General features: G+C 36.1%; 1 protein-coding gene and 1 non-coding gene across 2 annotated transcripts in view; one reads left to right on the top strand and one right to left on the bottom strand.

Moving 5' to 3' along the window:
• The window catches only part of GPR158 (G protein-coupled receptor 158), a 353,177-nt gene that overhangs the window by 113,167 nt on the left and 212,151 nt on the right, over nucleotides 1-27,859 (top strand). The gene's annotated exons all lie outside the window — the stretch shown is intronic.
• On the bottom strand, nucleotides 7,122-7,226 carry LOC129087789 (U6 spliceosomal RNA). Its single transcript, XR_008530933.1, has one exon. It is a non-coding gene; the product is annotated as a U6 spliceosomal RNA (small nuclear RNA).

The raw sequence follows: 27,859 nt of genomic DNA, 5'->3' as shown, positions 1-27,859 counted from the left end.
TATTAATCTTTTATCAGATATATGATTTGGAAATATATTCTCCCATTTCTTTACAAAAGTTGCCTTTTATTCTGTTGATAGTTTCCTTTGGTGACCCCAAATTTTTAATTTTATGAAGTCCATTTATTTTCTTCTGTTGCCTGTGTCTTTGATGTCATATACAAGAAATCTGTCAAATCTAATGTTGTTAAGATTTTGCTCTCTGTTTTCCTCTAAAACTTTCATAGTTTTAATTCTTGTGTTTAGACCTTTGATCCATTTCAAGTTAATTTTTATATATGATGTTAGGTAAGGGTCCAATTTCATTCTTTCGCATGTGGATATATAGTTTTGTCAGCACTATTTGTTGAAAAGACTGTCTTTTCCCCATTGAATAGTCTTGGCACTCTTGTAAAAAATCACTTGCCAATATGGGTGAGGGCTTATTTTTTGGCACTTAATTCTATTCTGTTGGCCTTTATATATCTTTATGCCAGTACTACACTGTTTTGATTACTGTAGTTTTGCAGTAGGTTTTGAAATACGGAAGTGTGAGTCCTCCTCCAGTTTTGTTTCTCTTTTTCAAAATTGGGGTCCTTTGAGATTCCATGTGAATTTTAGCATGGTTTTTTCTATTTCTGTAAAAAGTCATTGGAATTTTGATAGGGATTATGGTGAACCTGTAGATTACTTTGGGCAGTATTGACATTTTGACAATATTAACTCTTCCCGTTTATGAACATGGATGTCTTTCCATTTATTTATACCATCTTTATTTTTTTCAGCAATGTTTTATAGTTTTCACTTTCCCTCCTTTAATTTTTTAAGAGTTCTTTATTTATTAGGGATATTAGTGCTTTATCTGTGAGAGATGTTACAAATCTTTTCTCCCAGTTAGACAGTGATTTGACTTTGCTCATTATATTTTGCCATGAGAAAGCTTCATTTATTTGTAGTGAAATTTATCTTTTTGTTATTCTTCTACGCTTTGAGTCATACTTATAAATTCTCTGTTTAGAGCCAGTTAATTAATGCTAGAATTTATCATTTTCTTCTAGAGCTTGTATGGTTTTATAGTTTTTGCTAGATCTCTTATATACATGGGGTTGTCTATATTATGGGATATGGATGTGATTTTTATCTTTTCCCAAATTTCTATCCAGCTGTCCTAGCATCATTTAGTAATATATCTCTTCTTTTAGCTCAGATTTAGTTATCTGAGATGTGGGTTTAGTTTACTAACACTCTATATTGGGTTTACCTATATTTTACTCCCTAATATATCTATTCATACATCAGAACCACACTGTTTGGATTACAGAGAATTTAAAATTTTAATAAGCAGTTAGGCTAGCTTTCTGCTTATAGCTTTTCTTATTTAGTTTTTCTTAATTTTGCTTGCATGCTTATTTTTCCACATGAACTTTTGTAGCTCCATAAAAAAACTATTTTGGTATCTTTATTAGAATAGTTTTAAATTTAGAAGAGGCATGACATATTTATGATGTTGAGCCACCCTATCCAAGAACAAAAGCATCTTCCCATTTATTCAAAACTATTTCTATGTCTTTCAGAGGTGTATTAAAGTTTTTCTCACATTAAGCTTTGCCTTTTTAGTTAAGGTTATTCAGTGTCTTTTTTCTGTTTTGCTATTTTTAATGCTTTTATCATTAATTCTAATTATCTGGTTATGGGTTGTGTATATAAAGGGCATTGATTTCTGTATATTAATTCTGTGTTCTTATACTTTATTGAATCCTTTTCTTGCTTTAAGTAGTTTTATCACCCTAGCTGGTGTGCCTTAGTGGTTGAATGCCGGCCTGTGAACCTAAGCACTGCCAGTTTGATTCCCAGTCTACGGCAAATGCCTGGGTTTCAGGCCAGGTCCCCACTGGGGGGCACGTGAGAAGCAACCACACATTGATGTTCCTCTCCCTCTCTTTCTCTCTCCCTTCTCCTCTCTAAAAATAAATAAATAAAATCCTCAAAAAATAGTTTATCATTGATGCTCTGTATTTTTTAAATAAACTCTGCAAATAAAGGTAGTTTTACTTCTTTTCAAATTCCCATGATGTAATCGAGCAGTTCTCAAATGTTTTTGGTTCCAGAACCCCTTTATTAACACACACACATACACAATAATTCTTAATTTTATTTTTATTTTTTGAATTTTATTGACTTTATTGGAGGTGACATTGGTCAATAAAATTCTATAGGTTTCAGGGATGGAATTCTGTAATACATCATCTGTATCATGTTGTCTGTTCACCACCCAAAGTCAAGTCTCTTCCTGTCACCATTTATCCCCACTTTACCCTCTTCTATTTCCCATTCACCCTCTTTTCCTCTGGTAATCACCATACTGTCGTATCTCTATGAGGGTTTTGTTTTTTTTTTGCTTACTTCCTTCACTTTTTTCACCCAGCTCCCCAAACCCCTTTCCGCTACCAGCAGTTAGTCTCTTCTTTTTATTTCTGACTCTGTTTCTATTTTGTTTGCTTATTTTGTTCATTAGATTCCACATGTAAGTGAAATCATATGGAATTTGTCTTTCTCTGACTGGCTTATTTCACTTAGCATAATGCTCTGCAGGTCCATCCATATTGTTGCAAAAGGTAAGATATCCTTCTTTATTATGGCTGAGTAGTTCATTGTTTTTTTAGAGAGAGAGAGAAAGGAAGTGAGGAAGGGAGAGAGAAACACTGATGCAAGAGAGCATTGACTTGTTGCCTCCCATATGTGCCTGGACTGGGAATTGTACACACCCAGACTGGGGATCAAACCTGTAACCTAGATATGTGCTCTGACTGGGAATTGAACCGGCAACTTTTCAAGTATGGGATGACGCTTCAACCAACTGAGCCATACCAGCCAGGGCCCATTTTTGACTTTTTGAGGAAACTTCATACTATTTTCAATAGAGGCTGCAACAATCTACATTCCCACCAACAGTATAGAAGGGTTCCCTTTTCTCTGCATCCTCACCAACACTTTTTTGTCCATTTATTGATGATAGCTTTTCTGACAGGTGTGAGATAATATCTCATTGTAGTTTTAATTTGCATTTCTCTGATGATTATTAAAGTTGAGCATTTTTTCATATGTCTATTGGCCGTTTGTCCTCTTTGAAGAAGTGCCTAATCAGGTTTTTGCCCATTTTTAAATTGGATTATTTGTTGTTGAGTTGTGTAAGTTCTTTATGAATTTTAGATGTTAACTCCTTATCAGTTACATCATTGGTGAATATGTTCTCCCATTCAGTGGGTTACCTTTTCATTTTGTTGATGGTGTCTTTGCTGTACAAAAACTTTGTTATGCCAATACCATGCAGTTTTTATTATTATGGCCTTGTAATATAGTTTGATAACAAGTTGCACAATTCCTCCAACTTTGTTCTTCTTTCTCAAGAGTGCTGCAGGTATTCAGATTCTTTTCTGGTTCCACATAAATTTTTGGAATATTTGGTCTAGTCCTGTGAAATGCCCTGTTGGTATTTTGATAGGAATTGCATTGAATCTATAGATAATTTGGGTAGTATGGACATGTTAATAATGTTAATTCTTCCTATCCATGAACATGGTATATGCTTCCATTTATTTATATCTTCTTCAATTTCTTTCTTCGGTGACTATAATTTTCTGAGTATATTATTTTATATCATTGGTTATATGTATTCCTAGATATTTTAAATATGCAATTGTAAATGGAATTGTTTTCTTAGTTTCCATTTCTGATAGTTAATTATTGGTGCATAAAAATGCAACTGATTCCTGGGTATCTGTTTGTATCCTGCTACTTTACTGAATTCATGTATCAATCCTACTAGCTTTTTGGTGGAATCTATCAATTTCTATATATGCAGTGTCATGCCATTTGCAAATAATAGCAGTTTTATTTCTTTCTTCCCAATTTGGATCCCTTTTATTTCTTCTTCTTGTCTGATTGCTGTGGTTAGGACTTCCAGGAATAAGTTGAATAAGAGTGGTAAAAGCAGACATCCCTGTCTTGTTTCTGATCTTAAGGGAAACACTTTTAGTTTTTGCCCATTGAGTATGATGTTGACTGTAGGTTTTTCACACATGGCCTTTATTATGTTGATGTTATTCTCTACCACTTTGCTGAGAGTTCTTATTATAAATGGATGCTGGACTTTAAAATAATGCTTTTTCTGTATCTATTGATATCATCATGTGATTTTTTAATCTCTATTTTGTGTATGTGGTATATCACATTTGTTGATTTGTGGATAATGTGTTAACTTTGCATCCCCAGAATAAATCCCACTTGATCATGGTGTATTATCTTTTTAATGTATTGCTGAATCTGGTTTGCTAATGTTTTATTGAGGAGTTTAGTGTCTGTGTTCATTAGGGATGTTGGCCTATAATTTTCTTTCTTTGTAGTATCCTCATCTGGTTTTGGAATTAGGATGATGCTTACCTCATAAAATGAGCTCAGGAGTCTTTTCTTTCCTTGGACTTTTTGCAATAGTTTCAGAAGGAGAGGAGTTATTTCTTCTTAGAATGTTTGGTAAAATTCACCTGTGAAGCTACCCGATCCAGGACTTTTGTTTGTTGGCAGCTTTTTTATTACTGCTTCAGTTTCATTAGTTGTAATTCATTTATTCAGATTTTCTGATTCTTCCTGATTCAGTTTTGGAAGATTATACATTTATAGGATTTTATCCATTTCATCCATATTGTCGTATATGTTGCCATACTGGTATTCATAATATTTTCTTACAATCCTTTGTTGTATATTTTTGAGTATCCATAAGACTTTTTGGTTATATATATTATATCTGTTAGTTTTTACTTTATTAGAATTTAGACTCAGAAAATTACAACTATTTTTTTATTATTGTTCAGTTACAGTTGTCCCACTTTTTCCCCACATTGCTCTCCTCTGCCCCTTCCCCTCATTCCCACAGTCAATCCCCTCTCCATTGTCTATACCCATGAGTCCTCTATTCATGTTCCTTGACTTGCCCCTTCCTTTCTTTCCCCCATTATACCTCTCCCATCTCCTGTCTGGTCACTGTCAGTTTGCTTTTCATTTCCAGGTCTTTGGTTCTATTTTGCTCATTTGTTTGTTTTGTTGATTAGGTTCCACTTATAGGTGAGATCAAATGGTACTGTCTTTCTCTGCCTGCTTATTTCACTTAGCATAATACTCTCCAATTCCATCCATGCTGTCATGAAGGGTAGGATTTCCTTCTTTCTTTCTGTTGTGTAGTATTCCATTGTGTAAATGTACCACCGTTTTTTGATCCACTCATTTACTGATGGGCACTTGTGCTGTTTCCAGCGCTTGGCTATTGTAAATTGCACTGCTATGAACAATGGGGTGCATAGGTTCTTTTGAATTGGTGTTTTAGGATTGTTAGGGTATAATCCCAGCCGTGGGATCACTGGACCAAAAAGCAGACCATCTTTAGTTTTTCGAGGAAATTCCATACTGTTTTCCACAGTGACTGTAGCAGCCTGCATTTCCACCAACAGTATATTAGGGCTCCCTTTTCTCTACATCCTCATCAGCACTTGTTGTTTGTTGATTTGTTAATGATAGGCATTCTGACCCATGCAAAGTGGCATCTCATTGTGGTTTTAATTTGCATCTCTCTGATGGGTAATGATATTGAGCATTTCTTCCTTTGTCTTTGGGCCCTCTCTATTCTTGGAGAAGTGTCTGTTCAGATCCTTTGCCCATTTTTTAATTGGATTTTTTGTATAAAAAATGTGGAGTTGTATAAATTTTTTATATATTTTGGAGATCCAACCCTTGTCCAAGCTATCATTGGCAATTATGTTTTCCCATATAGTTGGTTCCCATTTCATTTTGTTGTTTTCTTTAGCTGTGCAGAAGCTTTTTAATTTGATGTAGTCCCATTTGTTTATTCTTTCCTTTATATCCCTTGCCTGAGGGTATGTATCAGTGAAATTATTGCTGTGTGGGATATCTGAAATTTTCCTGCCTGTGTTCTCGTCTAGGACTTTTGTGGCGTCACAACTTATATTTAAGTCTTTTATCCAACTTGAGTTTATTTTGGTTTGGTGGCCTAGTTTCTTTTTTTTTTGTATGCACTTGTCTGGATCTCCCAACACCATTTACTGAAAAGGCTATTTTTACTCCATTTCATGCTCCTGCCCCCTTTGTCAAATATTAATTGACCATAGAGATGTGGGCTTATTTCTGGGCTCTCTATTCTGTTCCATTGGTCTATGTGTCTGTTTTTATGCCCGTACCAGACAGTTTTGATTAGAGTGGCCTTGTAATATAGTTTGATATCAGGTATTATGATCCCTCCTACTTTGTTCTTCTTTCTCAAAATTGCTGAGGCTACTCAGGGTCACTTATGGTTCCATATAAATTTTTGAAGTATTTGTTAAATATCTGTGAAATATGTCATTAGTATTTTGATAGGGATTGCATTGAATCTATAGATTGCTTTCGGGAGTATGGTCATTTTAATGATGTCAGTTCTTCCAGTCCATGAGCATGGTATATGTTTCCATTTATTTGTATCTTCATTAATTTCTTTCTTCAGTGTTCTGTAGTTTTCTGTGTACAAGTGTTTTACCTCCTTGGTTAAATTTATTCCTAGGTACTTTATTTTTCTTGTTGCTATAGTAAATGGGATTTTTTTCCACCTAATTTCTACTTCTGATATTTTATTGTTGGTGTATAAAACTGCCTCTTATTTCTGAATATTGACTTTGTATCCCACCTTTTGCCAAATTCATTTATTTGGTTGAGTAGTTTTTTGGTGGAGTCTATAGGGTTTTCTACACATACTATCATGTCGTCTGCAAACAGTGACAGTTTTACTTCCTCCTTTCCAATTTTGGCTACCTTTTATTTCTTTTTCTTGTCCATTCGCTGTGGCTAGAGCTTCCAATACTATGTTGAATGGAAGTGGTGAAAGTGGACACCCTTGTTTTGTGCTTGATCTTGGGGAAAAACCTTTTAGTTTTTGCCCATTGAGTATGATGTTGGCTATAGGTTTCTCATATATGACCTTTATTATGTTGAGGTATGCTCCCTCTCTTCCCACTTTGCTGTTTTTATCATAAATGGTGCTGTACTTTATCAAATGCTTTTTCAGCATGTACTGATATGATTGTGTGGTTTTGTCTTTCATGAAAAATACGGAACACCTCACAAATTTTCATGTCATCCTTGCACAGGGGGCACACTAATCGTCTCCGTATCGTTCCAATTTTAGAATATGTTCTGCTGAAGCAAGCAGTATTTATTAATCCACTTAAAAATAATAATGGTAAGTCCATTACATGTTAGCACAGATTTTTTAAAATATTTTTTTTAATTTTTAATTTTACAAAGTTAGTGACAAGATTGATATTGTGCATTTTTGTAAATCTCTGACATCTGGCTTCAATAGAATACAGGTGACTATTTGTATATGTTTCTGCAATATTTTCAATGTGTTGTTTCAGCTTATTACAACCCTTCTTGGTTAAATTATGTGAAAATATCTAGCTTCATACAGATATATAGTTGAAAAACAAAGGAATATTTTAGTAACACGTTTAGAGAATTGTAGATATCCTCCTTTACTCGATAACTTGACATGTGGAAATTTCTTAATGTTATTTGTAATGTGAAATCTGAAACCATTTCAATGTACTTTTTGTACTATGTTACATCAAAACTCATTAGTGTATCTTCCAGTTTGAATGGTTTCTTTTACTCATGCAAAATTTCTTAGGTATGTATTGGATATATTGTTTCACTGAATTATGCAAATATTCCAGACATTATCACATTTCATTAGAAAATATTTAAAAATCACATTTGCTACCATTACTACTGATCTTATCTGCAAAGGCTTTAATTATTAGGAATTTGTCAAGCTCAAGGTGGTAGATATAAGATTTCTAATACTTGTACTTTGTTTTTGGCAGCAAATCTTGCCATGTTCACTTTGTACATTTTCTAGAAAAACCTTGCCAGATATTTGATCTGAATAGCTATAATTTATCTGTCTATTTTTCTTTTAAGGAAAGTCGTGTTCCATAAAATAAGTGCTGATTTAGCTCACAACTGAAATAATTATACAAGTTATTTTACTTGGAACAAACATTATACTTTGTTGTGTCGCTTAAGTCCTATTTGTTTTTTTCCTATCACCTAAGAGTTCTTTAGTGGAAGGTTTTTTACTTTCTTAATATTCAGGAATAATGGCTGTTTGTTATTTGATTAATTTCTAGATTTACTGAATTTTAGCCAGAAACCATTGTTTTTAATACTTCTATTTTATGAAGCCTCCTCATGATTTCTGTACATCCAATATATGGTAAACTTGTATTTCATATGCACTTAAGATGATGGTATATATTATAACTCATGAGAATAAAAAGTTTGATATGTCCAGATTGTGCAGCTTATTCATTATACCGTATTTGTTGCTATATCTTTACTTAGTTTTTTGTCCATTTAATTTGTCTTGTATTGAGAGTGGTGTGTTAAAGTCTCTTTTAATTTTTTTATCCCTTCTTATCTTTTTATTTCTGCTTTATGAAAGTGGTTGCTGTATTAATTGGTGCATTAGTATTCATGCATGTGCTGTTTTTATTATGAATTGTGGTATTTAGTTTTAAAAAGAGTTCTTTCTTGTATTTAATGATTTGTTTCAGGTATACAACATAATGAAAGACACATACCTTATGATTTCATTTATATACAGAATCTATTTAATACTTTTTGCCTGTTATACTTCATCTCATAGCAAGATCATAACCCCTGTTTCTTTATGGTTCCATTTGCTTTAGGTGGCTCATTCTTTCTGAATCATTTTGTTTTTGGCATGTCTCTGCTTCTTTAGCATGTAGCTGGGTTTTATATATGAGTCATATTGAAAGTTTTGTCTTGTCATTGGTTTAGTAAGCATATCCAAATTTATTGACTGTTCTATTTTTATCTCAACTCTGTAATATTATACAGGGTGTGGCAAAAGTACATTCGCAGTTGTCAGTACATGAAACAGTTTATTCTTGTATTATTACTTATTAATTATTATATTATTTTTCATACAAATAACTGTAACCCTATTTTTCCCCCACCCTGTGTATTTTTAATTTATATATGTATTATGTATTATTGACTGTTTTTCCCCTCTCTGTAATTTGCTTTCCTTGTTCTTTAATTTCTAAAATATCCTTTCATAATTAGAATGGTTTGTATTTTCTGGTAATTGTTTTTCTTCTTAAAATACCTTTTGAAATGTTTTTAGACTTTTTTTTAATTTCACATTTTGCTATCTAATTAGTCAGTTTTTATTTGTATCATTTGACCTTAACTGCTTATAAAGTTGTCATTGAGCTTCTTTTTCCTTTTTTGTGCCATGTTTCACTTGGACAATTTAACTTTTTTAGAACATATTTTTTTATATCCTTGTTTTTATCTGTTTTTTTTTTTTTCTCTTATACCTAAAACTGAAGTTCCTCCATAAAAAATGTTAGGTGATACTGACTTGCTTGTAAAATGCTTAACAAGAGCTCATATGTACTGTATTCCGTAAGTTATTCCATATTGAAAGCTTGTTTTCTATAGTCTTGATACTTAAAGCTTGGCAGCATATAAAGAACACATTTTATATTTTCTTTGCTTTAGTTCTTGAAAATGCTATTCTGTTTTTGCCTTGCTTGAAATGTTGCTTTTCATTTCAAACAAACAGTCAAAATGTAAGTTATTCGACTGTTTCTTTGAGACCCTGAAGATTATTTTTATCTTTGTAACCTAATAGTTTTAATAAGATATGTCTCCAAGCAATCATTAAAGATTAATTTTCTTGAATACCTGGTAGGTACTTTCTACATATAGAATAAAATAGAGGTTCCAGACTTTCTGAGTTCATAGTACCCATAGAATCTCAGCAATGTTGGGAAACACCCCACCTGGTTTCAGGGACTGTAGCCTCGCTAATAGGTGAGAAGGCCCCAAGGCTGGAAATAATCAAGGAGGCCTTGGGAAAACAAGCCACTGAGGAGACAAAACCTGTCCCCCTGGCAGAGGCACAGCCCCAGCCCTCCTTGCGTCACCCTGCTTGGCCCTGTGATGGTCAGTTGCTGATCACAGGCAAGTTCTCTCAAGAGGAGGGACAACCTAAGTCAGACATTGGCTGGTATGGGCAGCAAGACAAGGACTTGGGGGACACGGAGAAAGGGCAAAAAGGCCCACACTCCTTGGCCCGTCTTGGACGTGGCCAGAGTTGTCATTCCAGTTGAAAGAAGTCTCCTTATCTCTTGGTGGCTCTGCCCCGCCCACCTGGCTCAGGCTTGAAACAATACTAAAGGCCGTACAGCCCTAAACTGGATTGGGTGGTTCCCGGGGATGATCAGGCCTAAAAGTAAATTCCTCTAAGCATGCTTTGTTCTTCTTTCCAAAGCAATGGTAACTGTCTCATACTGGGAAGGAGATTTACATTATTCATAGACCCCTGACCTGAGGCAGATCTCTTGTGGTCCTTCAATTGTCTCTTTGTTTTCTGTAAATAGAGCCTTTTGACATTGATGAGCTTTGCATCTATACCCCTGTGCATATGGTTCTCAATAAAAAGCCTTTGGACATGGGGGTTTGGAGCCTTCTCTCCCCTAGAGGGAAGAGCCATGTCCCCTCTCCTGGCAAACAGAGAAGTGTTGGCGATGACCCGTGTTTATTCCCCCATCCGTGACAATCCTGGGACGGGCCCTGCGGGATTCAGAGCCCTGCTCCCTCCTCAGCTGGCTCTGGACAGTAACCCTCAGATCCAGGTGCCCCGTGCTCCACCGCGGCGCTCCCCGCAACGTGTCACTCCCCGCAACAGAGCAATATTTTTCATGGAGGTCCTAGGCCAAAAGAAACGTACATAGAACAGTTTTAAGTGTGCTGTTTTGGACAACTTAGATGTATTCATGTCCTAACAACTTAATGGCCACTTGAAAACAATTAAAAGAAGGAAAATGTTATTTTGTTTCTAACTCAAATGATCTACTATAGGGATGTGTGAGCCTGTTGAGCCCTGCACAATTTCTCATGCCTTAGAATGAGATTGCATACTGCCTATCCAACGCTGTACTCACTTCTTATGGCAATAGCTGTTGGCAGTTCAACCTCACAATTTAATGTCATGGAAAGAAATATAGTGTTATCTATTGTTGAATCATGATTTTCAATAGGTGTCAAATAATTTTTTCTAAAAAATTTAAAATATTTCTTATCATGTCTGAATTCACTCAGCATACTGGCATACCTTCACACATGGTTTGGGAACATTAGATGAGATCTTCTTTTACTTGTGGAAGGTATAATTTTAATGTAAGTTCTTTTCTATTTTCAAATTTCCCTTCTTCAGGGACTCTAATTTTATATTTGTTATACATTCTTTGACTATTTTAACTACTTTTTTTAATGACTTTTCATGTTTTTTAAAGCTCACTTTCATTCTCTTGACTTTCTTTTTCTTAAATACTAGTTAAGTTTTAGTCATAGCCAGTTTTCCCTGGGCATTTGTAATTTAATTTTTATTTCTAGTTTAACCTTTGTCTTTTTCTTCTATTACTTTTCTGAATTAAAACATAATTCTAAGTTCCAAAATCCCTTCTTCTCAATCATTTTAGTTTTTAGTTTTTAATTTCTGGCTCAATATTTGTTTCTGTAGCACTCAAATATTTGTTTGAGGATCTTTAATTCATTTAGAATCTTGTGTTATTATCCTTTTTTTCTTTATATTTATTTTTATCAGCTGAATGTTTTTATTCTCAATCTGTATTTTCTTCTTATAATAACTTTGATTATACCTCTGCTTTCTTGAATAGAATTGGCAGTCTGAATATGGCCTGTGAGATTTCTAGTTCAAGAATCATGTACTTCATATAGTTTATTTATGGATGGTTTATTTGGAAAGTAGTGAGGGGGAGGGGAAGGAGGTGTATGTATGTGTGTAATGTATCTTGTAGCATCCTGAATTTATCCATCTGGCTTTTCTTTCTCTTTATGGTGCAATTCCAATTTCTCTTTCCTTTCTTATTTCTTTCTCGATCATCACTGCCTTTTCAAGACTGCCTTTTGTGATTCCCATGAGCACTTTTAAGTGCCTTACTTATAATTAACACTGATCTATTAGGACTTCTTTTCCCGGCATTTTCACACCTAGGGTAGAATTTCTCTTTTCAAAGGTGATTGAGTTTAATTATAGACTCTCCATTCCACTCTTTTTCTCTTCGGTATAGTTTTTCTTTTCTGGATCTTGATTTGGGCCAGGGTATTAGAAAAGCTCCACTGAAAAATGGTGTTTGTTTTTTCTACATAGATATAATTTGATTTCTGTACTACTCCCTGACTGGTCTGACTGGTTACTCTTTCCCACGTTGTCTCAGATAAGCATAGGTATCTTTTCACATGCTCACTACAATGATTTGGATCTATTCCCTCTTCTGCATCCATAGGCTCAGGCTCAGGCTCAAGTGCCTTTTCCAGAGGTTTTGGTAGTTTTTTAGCAATAACTTTTCCAGCAACTGCAGTTTTTGCTTCCTTTTTCACAGGCAATTTGGCCTGTGACTCTTCACTGACTTTGTTACCAACATTTCCAAGAGCTGTTCTTGGCATCAGCCCAGGTTTGGAAGCTGCAGTGGTAGCCGCAGGCACACACTTTGCACCTGTCACTCTGATCTTTGCCTTATTTTCAGCATTAATTTTTATGTTTCTGGTCACCCAGAGCATCATGGCTTCTTTTTCACCAAACAGCAGCTTGGTGGGCAAAAGCAGAAAACAGGAGACCCCAATAAGCAGAGGACCTGAACCCACACAGACCAAAAGCCATTTCGTCATAGCACATTCTATAGATATGTTTCTTAAGACAGTTGATCATGGTACAATATGGCTATATTTAAGCATAGTGCGCAGATACAGAGGTGGCCCCATGTATCTGTAAGCCCGTTTTCTCATGTTATGGCTGAGCTACACACTATTGCTTACCTTCTACACACCATTCTTGTGATGGTTTTCATTTTTCTAGTTTTTTATACTTTTTATTATATTTTCTTGATTATGCTATTACACTTGTCCCAATTTCCCCATTTTGCCCCCCTCCACCCAGCATCCCCCATTCCATCAGACAATCCCCCCACCACTGTTCATGTCCATGGGTCATGCGTATAAAAGTTCTTTAGCTACTCCATTTCCTATACCGTACTTTACATCCCCTTGGCTGTTCTGTAACTACCTATCTGTACTTCTTAATCCCTTCACCTCTTCACCCATTCCTGCACCCTCCTCCCATCTGGTAATCATCAAGACATATTCCACATCCATAATTCTGTCTCTATTCTTCTTGTTTGCTTAGTTTGTTGTTTAGATTCAATTGTTGGTAGATATGTATTTGTTGCCATTTTATTGTTCATAGTTCTGCTCTTTTTTCTTAAATAAGTCCCTTTAACATTTCATATAATAATCGTTTGGTGATGATGAACTCCTTTAGTTTTTTCTTGTCTGGGAAGCTCTTTATCTGCCCTTCAATTCTAAATGATAGCTTTGCTGGATAGAGTAATCTTGGCTGTAAGTCCTTGCTTTGAATATTTCTTGCCAATCCGTTCTAGCCTGCAAAGTTTCTTTTGAGAAATCAGCTGACAGTTTTATGGGGACTCCCCTGTAGGTAACTAAGTGCTTTTCTCTTGCTGCTTTTAAGATTCTTTATCTTTAAACTTTGACATTTCGATTATGATGTGTTTTGGACTGGACCTCTTTATATCCCTCTTCTTTGGGATTCTCCTTGCTTCCTGTACTTGCACGTCTATTTCCTTCACCAAATTAGAGAAGTTTTCTTTCATTGTTTTTTCAAATGGATTTCCAGTTTATTGCTCTTTCTCTTCTCCTTCTGGCACTGTAATGATGCAAATGTTGGAACACTTGAAGTTGTCCCAAAGGCTGCTTATACTATCCTCATATTTTTGGATTCTTTTTTCTTCCAGTTGTTCTGATTGGTTGTTTTTTGCTTCCTTATGTTCCAAATCACTGATTTGATTTGATAAACAGTAGAGTGGGTTTATTCACTCTACTGTTGTTTCCCTATAAATTGTTCTTTATTTCAGTTACTCTACCCTTCTTTTCTGACTGTATTTTTTTATGCTGCTGAGGTCCTCACTAAGTTCCTTGAACATCCTTATAACCAATGTTTTGAACTCTACATCTGATAGATTGCTTATCTCCATTTTGTTTAGTTTTTTTTTTTTCCCCCCCTGGAGTTTTGATCTGTTCTTTCATTTGGGCCATGTTTCTTTGTTTCTCCATTTTGGCAGCCTCCCTGTGTTTGTTTCTATATATTAGGTAGAATTGCTATGACTCACTGTCTTGATATCATGGCCTAACATGGTAGGTGTCTTGTAGGATCCAGTGGACAGCCTCCCTTATCACCCATGCTGGGTACTTGAGTTGTGCTCTTTATGTGGACTGAGTATACCCTCCTCTTGTAGTTGAGCCTTGGTTGCCGTCCACTGGACTTGCTGCCATTGACTTGGCAGGTCAATGGATGGGATTTATCCAGGCCAGTCTGTTGTAAGGATTGACTATGACTATGACCACCAACTTCCTCACTCCATGGAGGATCAGCTGTTCGGGGGCAGGGTGGTGGTACTGCGATGTGGTCTGTCGCTGTCCCCTGGGTGCCCAGACCCTGGGGTTATGCCCTTGTGTTTCCCTGGTGGTGCAGGCCAAGGTCATCCCCACCAGTGTTTTTCCCGGGGCCACCCTGCCTGAGCAATAAAGCAGTCTGAGGTGGCTGCTCTTGTGCTGGGCTTGGAGATTCCCAGGTGAAGCCAAGCTGTGAATATAGGCTGCTAGTACCATACCTGGAGCTCACTGAGGCCAGCTGTTTCTTGTTTGAAATGATTTAGGAAGTTGTAAAGCTTGAGCCAAAACTGGCCATTCATATAGAAAAGCTACTATTAATAGCTGTAAGTGGATGAGACTGAGCTTTGAGGGGATATCCAGGGTGGGGCAAACAGTGTTAGCCAGGTTGATAGAGTGTCACATATGGCACCTGCCTGCCAGCTCCGTGGTTCTGCCAGCCTTTCTGTCTGGGAGAAAGTTGTTCCCCAGTTCTTGCCTTTATGCCAGACACTTCAGTTCCTCGCTTTATGCCACTGGTGCCTTTCAAGCTGCTACCCTGGTGCTGGAACTCAGAGGGAGTGAGTTTGAGTAAGTTCATGTGTGGGTTCTTTAAGGGGAACTGCTTGGGGCTCCAGAAGTTTCTCCCGCTGACTCAATCCCCACTAGTTTTTGCAGCCAGAAGTTGTGGGGACTTACCTTCCTGGTGCTGGAACCCTGGGCTGCGGGTCCTGTTGCGGTTCTGGGACTCCTCGCTCATAAGATATCCCTCCTTAATTTTTATCCACCACATGTATATGTGAGATCAGCCCATTCCACATCTCCACCCCTTCTTCCATTCTGGATGGACGTGGTATCTTTAATTCTGTACATGTCAGACTTCCATTCATCTTGATTTCTGCCAATTCTGAGTGGTGGTTGTTCTATAACTTAGTTGTCATTTTGATGTGGTTGTGTGAGGAGGCGAGCCATGTTTACCTATGTCGCCATCTTGACTGGATTTCCGTTTTTCTACTTATATAATTCATGACCTATTTATGTTTTGTACTCATCACAGTCCATTTGGGCTGCTGTAATATAATACCACATACTAGATATCTTAAAAACAACAGAAATTTATTTTTCTAAGTTCTGGAAGCTGGGAAGTCCAAGATCGAGGTGCCAGAATGGTCATATTCTAATGAGAGCCCTTTTCCTGGTCATAGCCGGTAACTTCTTGTGTCTTCACATGGTAAAAGGGTCAAGGGGGTCTCTGTGGAGTCTCTTTTGTAAGAGTTCTAATCTCATTTATAAGGGCTCCACCCTCATGATCTAAACACTTCCCAAGGCCCCACCTTCTAATACGGTCACCCAGGATTTTAACATATGAATTTAAAAAACTACAAGTTTAATTCCTTCATAGATATGAGGCTATTCAGATTATCCATTTCTTCCTAACTGAACTTTGGTGTTATTTATACTTTAAGGAATTTGTGCATTCTATATGTTATTGGATTTATTAGAATAAGGTTGTTCATGATATTTTCTTATCCTCTTAATATCTGTAGAATCTGTATTGATATCTCCTGTTTTCTCATATTAGTAATTTGTGTCTTCAGTCTTTATTTTCCAATCAGTCTGAGTAGAGGTATGAATTTTATTGATTTTTCTCAAGTAGTTAGCTTTTGGTTTCATTGACCCATCTCTCTATTTTATTTTCTATTTTTATTATTCTACTCAGATATTTATTATCTCTTTTTCCTGCATTCATTGGATTTCAGTTGTTCTTTGTTTCCAGTTTCCTTGGGTAGAAGCAGAATTCCTTGGTTTGAGACATCTTTCTTTTCTGATATAGATGTTAGCTTCTATAAATTTCCTCTAAGCATTGCTTTATTGACACCCACAGATTTTGATATGTAGGTTTCATTTTCATTTTGGTCAAAGTGCCTTTTAATTATGTTCTTGTCTTTCTTTGACTTATGGATTATTTAGATTGTTGTCTATTAAGTTTCCAAGTATTAGGAGCTTGCTTTTGAGATCTTTCTTTTATTGGTTTCTAAATTAATTCCATTGTTGTCAGAGAATACAGTTTGTACTACTTTCATCCTTTTAAATATAGTAAGAATTATTTTATAGCCCAGAATATAGTTTATTTTAGGAAATATTCTATGTTCCTTAGTAAAGAATGTTTATTCTGCTGGTTGTGTAGAATATTCTGTAATTGTCAATTGGGTCAAGTTCGTTGATAGCATTGCTCAAATCTTCTACATCCTTATTGATTTTCTACTTGTTCTATCTATTATGGAGACAGAAATTGAAATATTTGACTGTAATTTTGGATTGATCTCTTTCTTTTTATAGTTCTATCAACTTTCACATATATTCTTTTATGGAGATATAGTAGGCATAATGCTTCATGTATTTTGAAGCTGCGTTTTTAAGTGTATAAATGTTTAGGAAAGTTCTTTCCTCCTGATGAATTGACTCCTTTACCATAATGAAATGACTTTTTTAACACTGGAAATATTGTTTGCCTTGAAAACTACTTTTTCTGATATTAGTATATTTCATGTGGGGAGAGGAGGACATTTGCATGGGGAGAGGTGGCAGCAGAGATAGGAGATTGTCTATATAGAGGGGGATTGATCTAATTAATTATTGATAACAAGATATAGGTTTTTCACTGTCTGAGAAATAGGCACAAATTTGGAAAGAAATAAAACCAGAATATACCTGTGATATTGGATTAGAATTAGAAATATCAGTTAGAATTCATGGTTTTAATAAAGAAATAAATATTAATGTGAATGTCTATTTCTGTGTATGATTGTGTATATATTCATGTATGTGGTGCATATTTATATTTTCTAGTTCTGTTCACCAAGAAGTTCTGGGAATAGCAATATATTAATAACAACCCATTCCTCTCAGCCAGGTCTTTCCTTCTAAATATCATTTTCCTAAAAGGAAACAGGGCTCCTTGAGGAAATGGTTGATTCTGAGACAATGGCAATGAGAGTACAAGATAAGCCTGTAGTATCTTTTATTAGAAATTAAGGAAGTTCTCAAAGAATGGTGGGATATGTCTAAAGTTCATAGAACTGAGCTTACCACCATCAAAATCTGGTTCAGTTTTCTATCAGAATATGTAATGACAGTTATCTATTATATTTTAACCCATTGAATAAAATAGGAAACCAGGAGTTGAATGAGACATTATATACATACATACATACATACATACATAAAAATTTGATAAGAAAAGGTATAGTAACAGTTTCACAATACTTCCCCACAGAATATTTGTTACTTATGAAAGTGAAAGAGCTATTTTACATCAGAAGAGCCTGAATATACTACCTTAATTAAGTAATCATAATAATGGCACAGTTTGAACCTGTGTGCCACCTGATAGGATGCAATGAGAAGAACACAGCATCACTTCTGTAATGTTCCTGCCACATCCGTGTAAATCGAATCTCTTTATGCAGAAATATTGATTAGACCCAAACTGAGTTACATTCCACAGAAACTTAGACAATGTTATATATCGAAACTTAGATATAAAAACATATGATTTTTTTTTTTTTTTTGCTATGGTGAAAATTATGGGGACAAAGATTGCCAATCATACTCCATTATATATAAATATTTTTTTAATGGTTCAGGATAAAAAACTTCTTGTATTGAACTTGCAATTTATTATTAACTCAAAATATTTTAAATATTAAGTAAAAGAAGTCTGTACAAAAAGGCATCAAAATTGTAATCTACTTTGATCCAGTTCTGTTACTAATTTTAACATTATTCTAAGGAACCTAATGACTTTTTTCCTAAAAATTTTTGTGTAGCCTTAAACTATCTGGGCTATTTCTGAAAATTGTCTCTCCAGTAGTAAAGAGGAGGAAAAAGAATTTTCAGTGAAGGAAAATGAAATAATGGGGAGTTTAATTGATTTTCTCTGCTTCAAGTAATTATTACGGATAGAAGTAAAAATGTTGGCTTTCTCATTTTCCAACCAATTTTTAAAAAGTATTTTATAACTTAAAATTGTGTGAAAGTACCTTAACAGTCCTGGTCCTGTATTCCTCCTCTAAAAATGAGAGTTTGATTAAAGTATTTTCCGTATTTTGACAGTAGGTAGCAGTCTCACCCTCTCTGAGGGGCTTATGGATAGAAGCACTGAAATCTGATAAGATTTTGTCACTATAAAGAAACTCCCCTAGCAAGAAGATGTCTCCCTGGTGGTCTGAAATTCTCAGTATTAGATCGAGCCCATTGGATTAAGTCACTATTTCTTAAAATGCCCTTTAGAGAGTAGCCATAGGTCTTTTTTTTAAAATGGAGCTTGTCAAATATGTTAGAAAACTCTGGGTTAAATTAATTTCCTTATCTAGACTTTTCAAAGCTGTTAAAATGCCAGTAAGCTTTGTGACTCTATAAGAGAAATATAAAGCTCATTGTTTCTCAAACTTAATTGCCAGGGCAACTTTTTCAAGGAACACCTAGTAGAAGTATTGGTTTATGGAAAACATTTTGGAAAAAGCTGAATAAACACAAAATGCAATATTAGAGAAGAATGTAAATGAACCAGTATCATATGTAAAATCTTAGTTCACATTTATTATATCAGCAAAGTTTCTGGAATACTGTTCCAGAAGTTGGAAGTCGTTCTGCTCTCAAAACTCAGGCAGTGCCTGGGTTATTCCAGCAGGAGGGCAGACTTGATAGTAACACTGAACCAAGAGTTTGCGCATCCAGGAAGTATTGTCATATGCTGGAAGAACCACAGATTGCCAATTGCATTGATTTGGGTTATAGTCCAGATTCTTTCAATTCTATTCTGTGTCCGTTGGTCAACCAAGTAACCACTCTGATCTCAGTTTCCTCATCACCAACATGGAAATAAAACAATAATGGTAATAATAATACTTGTAGTGGCAAATACTTATGTAGCAGTTACAGGTAGATCACTTAATATATATTAATTCACTTAATCCTCACAAAAATCACTTGAGATTTTCTTAATTCCATATAAAAATTCTGACCACACAGGACTGTTGAAATGATTAGATAAAATATTTAAAATGTCTTTTGCAACTGGTGCAGCCACTGTGGAAAACAGTTTGGAATTTCCTCAAAAAGTTAAAAAAGAAACTGCCTTTTGACCCCGTGATTCCACTGTTGGGATTATACCCTAAGAATCTCAAAACACCAATTCAGAAGAACCTATACACCACAATATTCATAGCAGCACAATTTATAATAACCAAGTGCTGGAAGCAACTTAAGTGCCCATCAGTAAATGAGTGGATCAAAAAACTATGGTACATTTACACAATGGAATACTACACAGCAGAAAGAAAGAAAGAAAGAGCTACTACCCTTCACAACAGCATGAATGAAACTGGAGAGCATTATGCTAAGTGAAATAAGCCAGGTGAAAGAGAAATACCATATGATCTGACCTATAAGTGGAACCTAATCAACAAAACAAATAAGCAAGAAAAATATAACCAGCAACATTGAAAGAAAAAGGAAACTGACAGTAACGTGAGGGAAGGAGGGAGTGGGGTAATGGGGAAAAGAAGGGAAAGAGTCAAATCTATGAACATGTATAAAGGACCCATGGACAAAGCCAAAGTGGGGAAGGATTGAGGGTGGGAGGTGGGGGTGGGTGGGGCAGGGGGAGTGGTGGCAGGAAAATGTCGACAAACGTATTTGAACAATAAAAAATATTATAAAAAATGTCTTTTGCAGTGCCTGGAACAGACTGAGCACTTATTAAATCCTTATTAAATCAACATTATCATCCTCATCATGAGGGTACTGGGAACAGAAGTATACAGCAGAGAAGAGGTTGGGTTGTGGGCGTGTTGTGAGCTAAAGAAAGGAGGATGGAGAGCAGTACAGACCAACTTTATTGCATTCAGTCTTCCTTGGAGCTAACTGTAGCCATACCTTCCCACTCTTTATTATTTTTACCCACTTAAAATCTTAATTTTCCTCCTTCACCACAATGTTACTTTCAGCAAACAAATGTTTGTTTAATCAACAAATCTGTTGTCTATGGAGTGCCTACTATGTATGGGTAATAATGAAAGTGAAATATGTCAGATGATCATTAGCACACAAGAGAGGCAGATAGGAAGTGTGGTATGAGGATGAGGTTAATTTTTATAACTTTTCTTCCATTCTTCTCTACAATTTCCATGTAGATGAAGTCTCTACTGCAGTGGAAAAGGCAAAAAGGAAAGAGATGGAGCAAAAGAGGAAGAATTAGGGTATAAAACCTACAACTGGCATTTACCTGTAACTATGCTTTTATTCATTCAAAAATGTGAAATGAAGGGAAACCTCCCTAAAGAACCTGCAATGCTGTTTTACCTCATGCACCTGGACACATTTTTTAAAACCGGTATCATGAAGCCTCATTCATAGTCACCAGAGCACCCTCATTTCATTGACTTCTTTAGTTTTTCCATCGCCCAAAGTATTTGCGAACGTAATGCCTCACAAATGGGCTAATACATTGCTGCACTAAGCAGAATTTCTGCTGTCAGCAGTGCATCAGCAAATCAAGTACCTCACGAGGGATCCATTGAATTAAATGGTGCACACTGGACTGTCTCTGTTCTCTCCCATTTTGGAATGACTTCACCTTCTCAGTCCCCAAGTGAAATAAAATTCCTTCCATCTGTGCTAGACTTGCAATCTGAAGGGATTTTGGAATTTATGATTCTTAGGGTTGGAAGGCAGGAGCAATGAAGCAATAACCCAATGTAAATTGTCACACTGGCTTTTATAACTGCTACTATTGATGGGGAAGTTAATTGCCTGTGTTCGTCATTTTTAACTATTGGCTTACCTGGAAACCGAGACGTTGACAAAATTACAAAAAGCTTAAGAGAACAAAAGAAAAGAATGAAGAAAAAAAAGATGGAAATTCAGAATGATTTGGCTGGGACTACCACACAATTTTATCATTATTATTATTAGGGAAGATGATCAGAATCTATTAAAAATTGTTTATTTTACTTTATTTTTTAAAATTTAATCTTTATTGTATTTTTTTACATTACCAGTTTAGTCCCATTAGATTCCCCGCCCCCTTGCAATCATCACACCTTGTCCATGTACATGAGTCCTTTTTGCTTTTTGCTCAATCTCCACCCCTTAACCTACTCCTCCCACTACATGTCATCTGCTCTCCATCTATGAGTCTGTCTCTTAATTGTTTTTTTAGAAGTTTGTATATATTAAGTTATTGCAGTAAATCTATTAGTAGACATTTGTGTTGAGGGTAATCCTTTGTGGTAACTAATAGTTTGGTTGCCAGAGAAGTTATTTATGAAACTTAAGACAAAGATTTAAAAAATGACAGTATTAACAATGGGTTCTATAGATAATGCTAAAGCATATACAAGTTGTCCCTGAAATTTGGTTAGGGCATTGGGCCTGAGAATTTATTCACTGGAAATGTTCCTGAATAAGAAGGCTCTAATTCCTGTCTTGATAATGAGTGAAGAGAAATACGTGCAGATAGGACTTGGTGTTAGATACCGAGGAATTTTTACAATTTTGAATCCCGAAATCCACTTGCGGCAACCTTTGGAACTGTGATCCAGTCGGAGGTCTCATAGAGATTCAAAAGACTGAGGCTTGTTGCTAAACTTTATTTTAGTAGGAAATTATTCAAAAAATATCAATATTGGTGTCTTATTAAATATATGTTCCACTATGTATATATTTGGTAACTAATGTTTGTCTTGTTGGAATATTTCCTAAGCCTCTGGAAAACCTGAAGAATATATTGGTATTATAAAACAATCTTTAATGATTTAGAAACCAATATATCCAGTAAATCAATAAAAGCTATTATAAATAGCTTTTTTTGTCCACAGAAGTGAAACAGTGTAGCATACTAAAGTAAAAAATGGAATGACATTTTATACATCTTAATTAATAGTAATAATTCCATGTATGATTCCTTTCTATAGCTTTGTGGAAATCTTCTAGAATCATTCTGCCTGATAGTTTCATTGAAATCCTTTTAATTTCATTTGCTTTGTTATAGATAATGCACATTCTACAATGCATTATATTCCTATTACCCAGCCTGCTTTGCAGATATTCAGTGGTTTTCAGATTTTATGGTTTGGACTTATTAATCCAGCTCTTGGGTCCCATAGTGTCATTCCCAAGGCTCAGCCCCAAAGTACAGGATATTGCCTCTTACTTGCATTATTATCTAGCCCCTCTTTTCTAACAGGTTTAGGATTATATATTATCTGTGTTTATTCCCTTTAACTTTTAAACCATTCTATTCCAGCTGAGCTACCTTTTTACTTCTCTTTTACATTCCAAACACTTCCCCTCTTTTTGTAATTGTCCCCGACCTTAGTGACTCATGTTTGTCGAACTAGAATTTTTATGCTGGGTGAACAAGCACACAATCAAAAGCACATATACTGAAATTTAGCATAAGGGACTCAAATTTTGGGAGACATTTCAGTGTTTGGGTGTTTTTTTCCTGCTTTTTGGACAGTTTAATAAGTAGCTGTATAATAGGGATAGACTGCAATCACAGAATACCAGACTATACTAGGGATACCATACAGGCCGTTTAGTCTTGTGACATTGATCCTATTATATCTCTGATATGATAATGTTTAAAAATTAGAATCTGGGAATGTTTAGGACATAGTTTGTAGTCTATGCTGTTGGGGTTGAGTTTTACTTTCTGGCATCCTTCATTAAGAAAACATTTTTCCTTCATAATGAAACCAAGTTGACTCAATGGTAAGTTGTTGCAGTTTGACTAATCAACATCTGAATGGTAAGGCGTTAACTTAGCTTTTGGGATAACATCAGTCTTTTAACTACCAAAGAGAATCCAGTAGGATGGAATGCAGCACTCTACTTCTTACTTGCATTATTATCTAGCCCCTCTTTTCTAACAGGTTTATCTAACAGGAAGGATATCATGACTATAGCATTTCATGTTTGGTCCTACATTGAATGCCCAAATTGTAATAAATATAGTACTATAATAATAATTGTATTTTTTAATTTTTAAAAAGGTACTTTTTCTCCACTGGATAAATACTGCTTTCAGACCTGCCACAGAAAAGAGAAAGAAAAGAAGGGAAGATCATTTTTTTTTTTTTTTTTTTTTACAATGTAGAATGACACATTTAATGGTATTTCCAATATTTCCTTTCTTTACTAACTTAATTGTATTTTTCAAGTTAATTAGACTGATGTCACACTTTTCTGCTAATTGTTCTTTGGAGATCTACTGGTTTGGATTTATGGAAGCTTTACTCTGATTAGAGACGAGGATGAACACGAGAATTCTATCTATAAACCACAGCAAAAACAGACTGACTTAAACATTACTCTGAGAGGTGTGATCACATATCAAAGTGTGAAGGGAATAAAATGAACTTTAAGAAAGGCTGAAAGCAGTGACTCTGAAGAGAGGCTGTCACTTCTACCAGCAGCTTTCATCAGTATATCTGGCCTGTTTCATCCCAGGCTTCACACTCAGGTTAGAGACTTGCTTGGGTCATGCAAGCCACATTCTCCACAGAGTTAGACTATGACATTATTTTGAGAAGAGCCCCTTTTATCATGGTTTTAAAAAGATCTTTTTCTCTCTGGGATTTTATTTAAATTAATATGTGAGAGTGGCAATGTAGATAAGACTGGCAATGAATTGTTAATTGCTGAGAGGTACATGAGAGTTTACTATTTGCTCTACTTTGTGTATGTTTGAAATATTCTCTAACAAAACAATATGAAAACAAAAATAAGAGTCCAAAAATTACAGAAAAGGAAAAATACTTTGTTAACTTATGGCATACAAGAAAAATAGTATATACATACAGTTCTATGGTTTTAAACTTAGAGATTCATAGAATGTGTGTGTCAGAATCACTCAGGGAAGGGGAAGTTTTGGGCAGAAACAGTTTTGAGGTCCCATCTCTGAGATTCCAGTTCAGTAAATCTCAAAAGGAAAACACCTTTGCAGTGATTCTAATGTGCTGACAGGATTGGGAACCACCATCATTGTAATCTGCTTAGATTATGTCATGAAATCCATTTTGGTAAAACAGATGGAGATACAAAAAAAAAGATAGAATATAGTAAAATCAGTAAAGTTCTTAAGGTTCAACTAGGGCATTTTTTTCCATTGTTTATAGCATATGATGTTGGTTTCCTTGGAATGTGATCTAGCAAGAATTCATAGAACATTAGAGCTAAAATTTTAAATCTCTTGTTCAATATCTTTATTTTATAGATAAAAATTGAGGCCTAGAGAGAACATCGCACAAAACTCAATAGCTAAGTTTAGCAAATATTTATTGAAAACCTGTAAGATCCAGGCTGTTTGTGTTTGTGTAGGAATTTGGACCACAGAATTACTAAAAGTTGTATTTTCTGACTTGGAGAAATTTGTCCATATCTTCTTCCTTTCACTTCATTGTTTTATCATACAGTGCTGTTCTGTTCTCATCTTTCCTCTAACTTTACATAAGTCTATTTAACTTCAAAAAGAACATTTAAATTTGGAATTAATTTCCAATATTTAGGATCTATCCTTGTAACGTAAAGGAATCAGAACAGGATGACAGTTGGGGGTGGCCTAAGTTAGGGGGTGGAGGGATTGAGCAAAAAGGAAAAAGGACTCGTGGACATGGACAACAGTGTGGTGATTGCTCAGGGGACAGGGTTAAAAGGGGACTACATGATAATGGAAAAAAATGCAGTAAGGATCAAATTTAAAAAATGCTAATCCTAAAAGTAACATGTGTTTATCCCTAAGGAACAATAGTTACTTTCCATGGTAAGAATCATACCAATACACTTTAGGGTTCCCCCAGTATCAACATCTAAAGAAGAGAGATGGCTTGGATCAACAGAAGAAAGACAGGATATTTGAGTTATTAATCCTTGCTTGACATTAACTAGACTCTCAGGGATGAACTGGGCACTTGAGAGTGAGTTTAGAGAAACATGACAGAAAGGAACCGCACTTTCTTAGTGTCCACTGGGTCCTAGGGCCTTCCAGAAGAGAGGCACTCAAAGAATGTTGCAGTTCAGTTGATTTTATTTTTTAACTTAAACTTAGCTTTAGAACATAACTCTTCCCATATGACTTTTCTGTTTCCTCTAATACTTAAATAACAACAAAATCTGTCTTTATATTATTTGAGGTTTTAGAAGTCTAATATCCAAAGAGATAGAAGTAAACACTATGGGCAAGCGGAGAGACAGAAATTTCTGCCCATTGTTAACTAGGGATTTAAGAGTCCTCTGACATGCAGGGTGGTTTGAATGCTCATACTTCTGCATGTAATCTTTCTCTTGGTTAGTTTTTTAGGTATTCCAGCAGTTTTCTTTTTTTTTTAATTAATTAATTTATTTTTTCAAATACATTTGTCTCTGCCTACCCCCCACCACTTTCCCTTGCCCCCTCCCTCCCTCCCTCAACTCTTCCCCTCTGGTTTTGTCCATGAGTCCTTGCTATATGTTCCTTGACTTTCCCCTTCCCTTCCTTTTCCCCTGCCTCCCCTCCCTCCTTCCCTCTTGTTTTCCAGCAGTTTTCAAGTTAATATATAAAATATTTACCATATAAAGTTTTATCTATATGTTTAGATAGATAGATATAATTTTAAGACTGATTTAAGTGATTTTCTTTTTACTTATGTAACATTTGATTGAAAGCAACTTTAAAGCTCATCCCCAATATAAGATGTGAGTGTTATAGTAAAATATTTGTCTCACTGTAACTGATTGACCATGATGTAATGGAGGAGGGAGAATAAATGACCAAAAAATGGATTTTCATTGAAGAAGACAAGAATAATTATTCACTAGTTTCTAAATTTCTTCTAAAATGAGAAGAGACAAAAGCCATATTAACATACAAGCAGAAATTACACATTAAAGTATTTTACTCTCAAAGGACAGGTGGTGGTTCTTTTTTGCTAAGAGAAGATAGCACCGACCATCTAATTTGAAGGGCAAAGTCTTGGAGCTTGGATGAAAAGAAAATGTCCTGAGCTTCTTATTTGATATCATTTGGGTTTAAGTGTCCTGGGCCAAGTATAGGTAGCTCAAAGACATCCTCCTCCCTCTACTCTTGACAGGGTCTCTCAGGTTTTGCTATAATTTTTAAGCCTAGACATTGTAGTTCAAGTATAATTTGGTTCCTGTACAGGAAATGTATTGGTTCCATTTATAAAAACATTTAAAGGAGAGTGGCTTCCTACTAGAACCAAAGGCAGTATTTTGCCTATAAAAAGCTAAAATAGAATTACTGAAAGACAATAGGCAACTTATACAAAATGACAACTAGAAGTGAACGTAGATTTACTTTATATTTTGGCATTAAGGGCAGTGGCTCCTCCGATCAGGAGTACCAGGCGCAACCTTGCCCCGCCCTGGCCCGACCACCTCAGCCACTGGTGCCTCCTCTGTCCTGGCTGCCTCCCGGCTGCCCGCCCCGCCCCCGGCTGCCCAGGCACATCCCCGGTGGTGGCTGTGGACGAGCATGCAGCTGGGACGGGGCCGAGCTGAGGGGGTTGGGGTGTTTGGCGGCCTCTGGCTGGGTAGGAAGCCCCGGGCACCTCTGGATGCAAGGCTGGGCCGCACCTAGGAGACCATCGGGCCCACTCCACTGGGTGGCCAAGGGCCCCACTCTGTGCTAACTTCCACCCAGAACTGGGACAAAGGAGGGAGCCCTTGGCTGGAAAGCAGCCGAGCTAGGCCCGTTTCGCTGATGGAGAAGGACCTGGAGAAAGGAAGGGAAGGGAGGGCGCAGAAGACCCAGGACCTCAGATTGCAGGGCTGGACGTGGTCAGAGTGATGGCAGGGGCAAGACCAGGAGGGGCTGCGGTGTAAGGCCTCAGGCAACAGGAAGATCAGAATTTCAGGGTCAAAGGGTTTTCCAGAAATGGAAGAAACTGAACTCGCAGTGAGAGGGCAGGGCGAGCACCATGAAGGAAGCCAGGCCAAGGATGAGTGGCCAAAGGCTGAGAAATGACCAGTGAGGGAAGAACGAAAACAGGATTCTGACTGCATCAGGGGGTGACAAAGAGGAGTGACTAATAGGATTATTATACTGCGACAGCCATTCAAACAGACATAGACCAAAAGGGAGAAATGTGGGAACCTGAGACTGAACCAGGACTGTTAAGGAGCAAAGAAAAGGATTTTGGGGCCTTAACTGGTTAGGGGAAAGGCAAGTGAAGAAAGGAGACTAGTAAACATGGGTGGGGATTTTGGGGGG

Source organism: Pteronotus mesoamericanus, unplaced genomic scaffold, assembly GCF_021234165.1.
Source record: "Pteronotus mesoamericanus isolate MK-2021 breed Mesoamerican mustached bat unplaced genomic scaffold, CSHL_Meso_final contig_130, whole genome shotgun sequence".
Taxonomy (NCBI): domain Eukaryota; kingdom Metazoa; phylum Chordata; class Mammalia; order Chiroptera; family Mormoopidae; genus Pteronotus; species Pteronotus mesoamericanus.
This window is presented reverse-complemented; position numbering and strand designations above follow the sequence as displayed.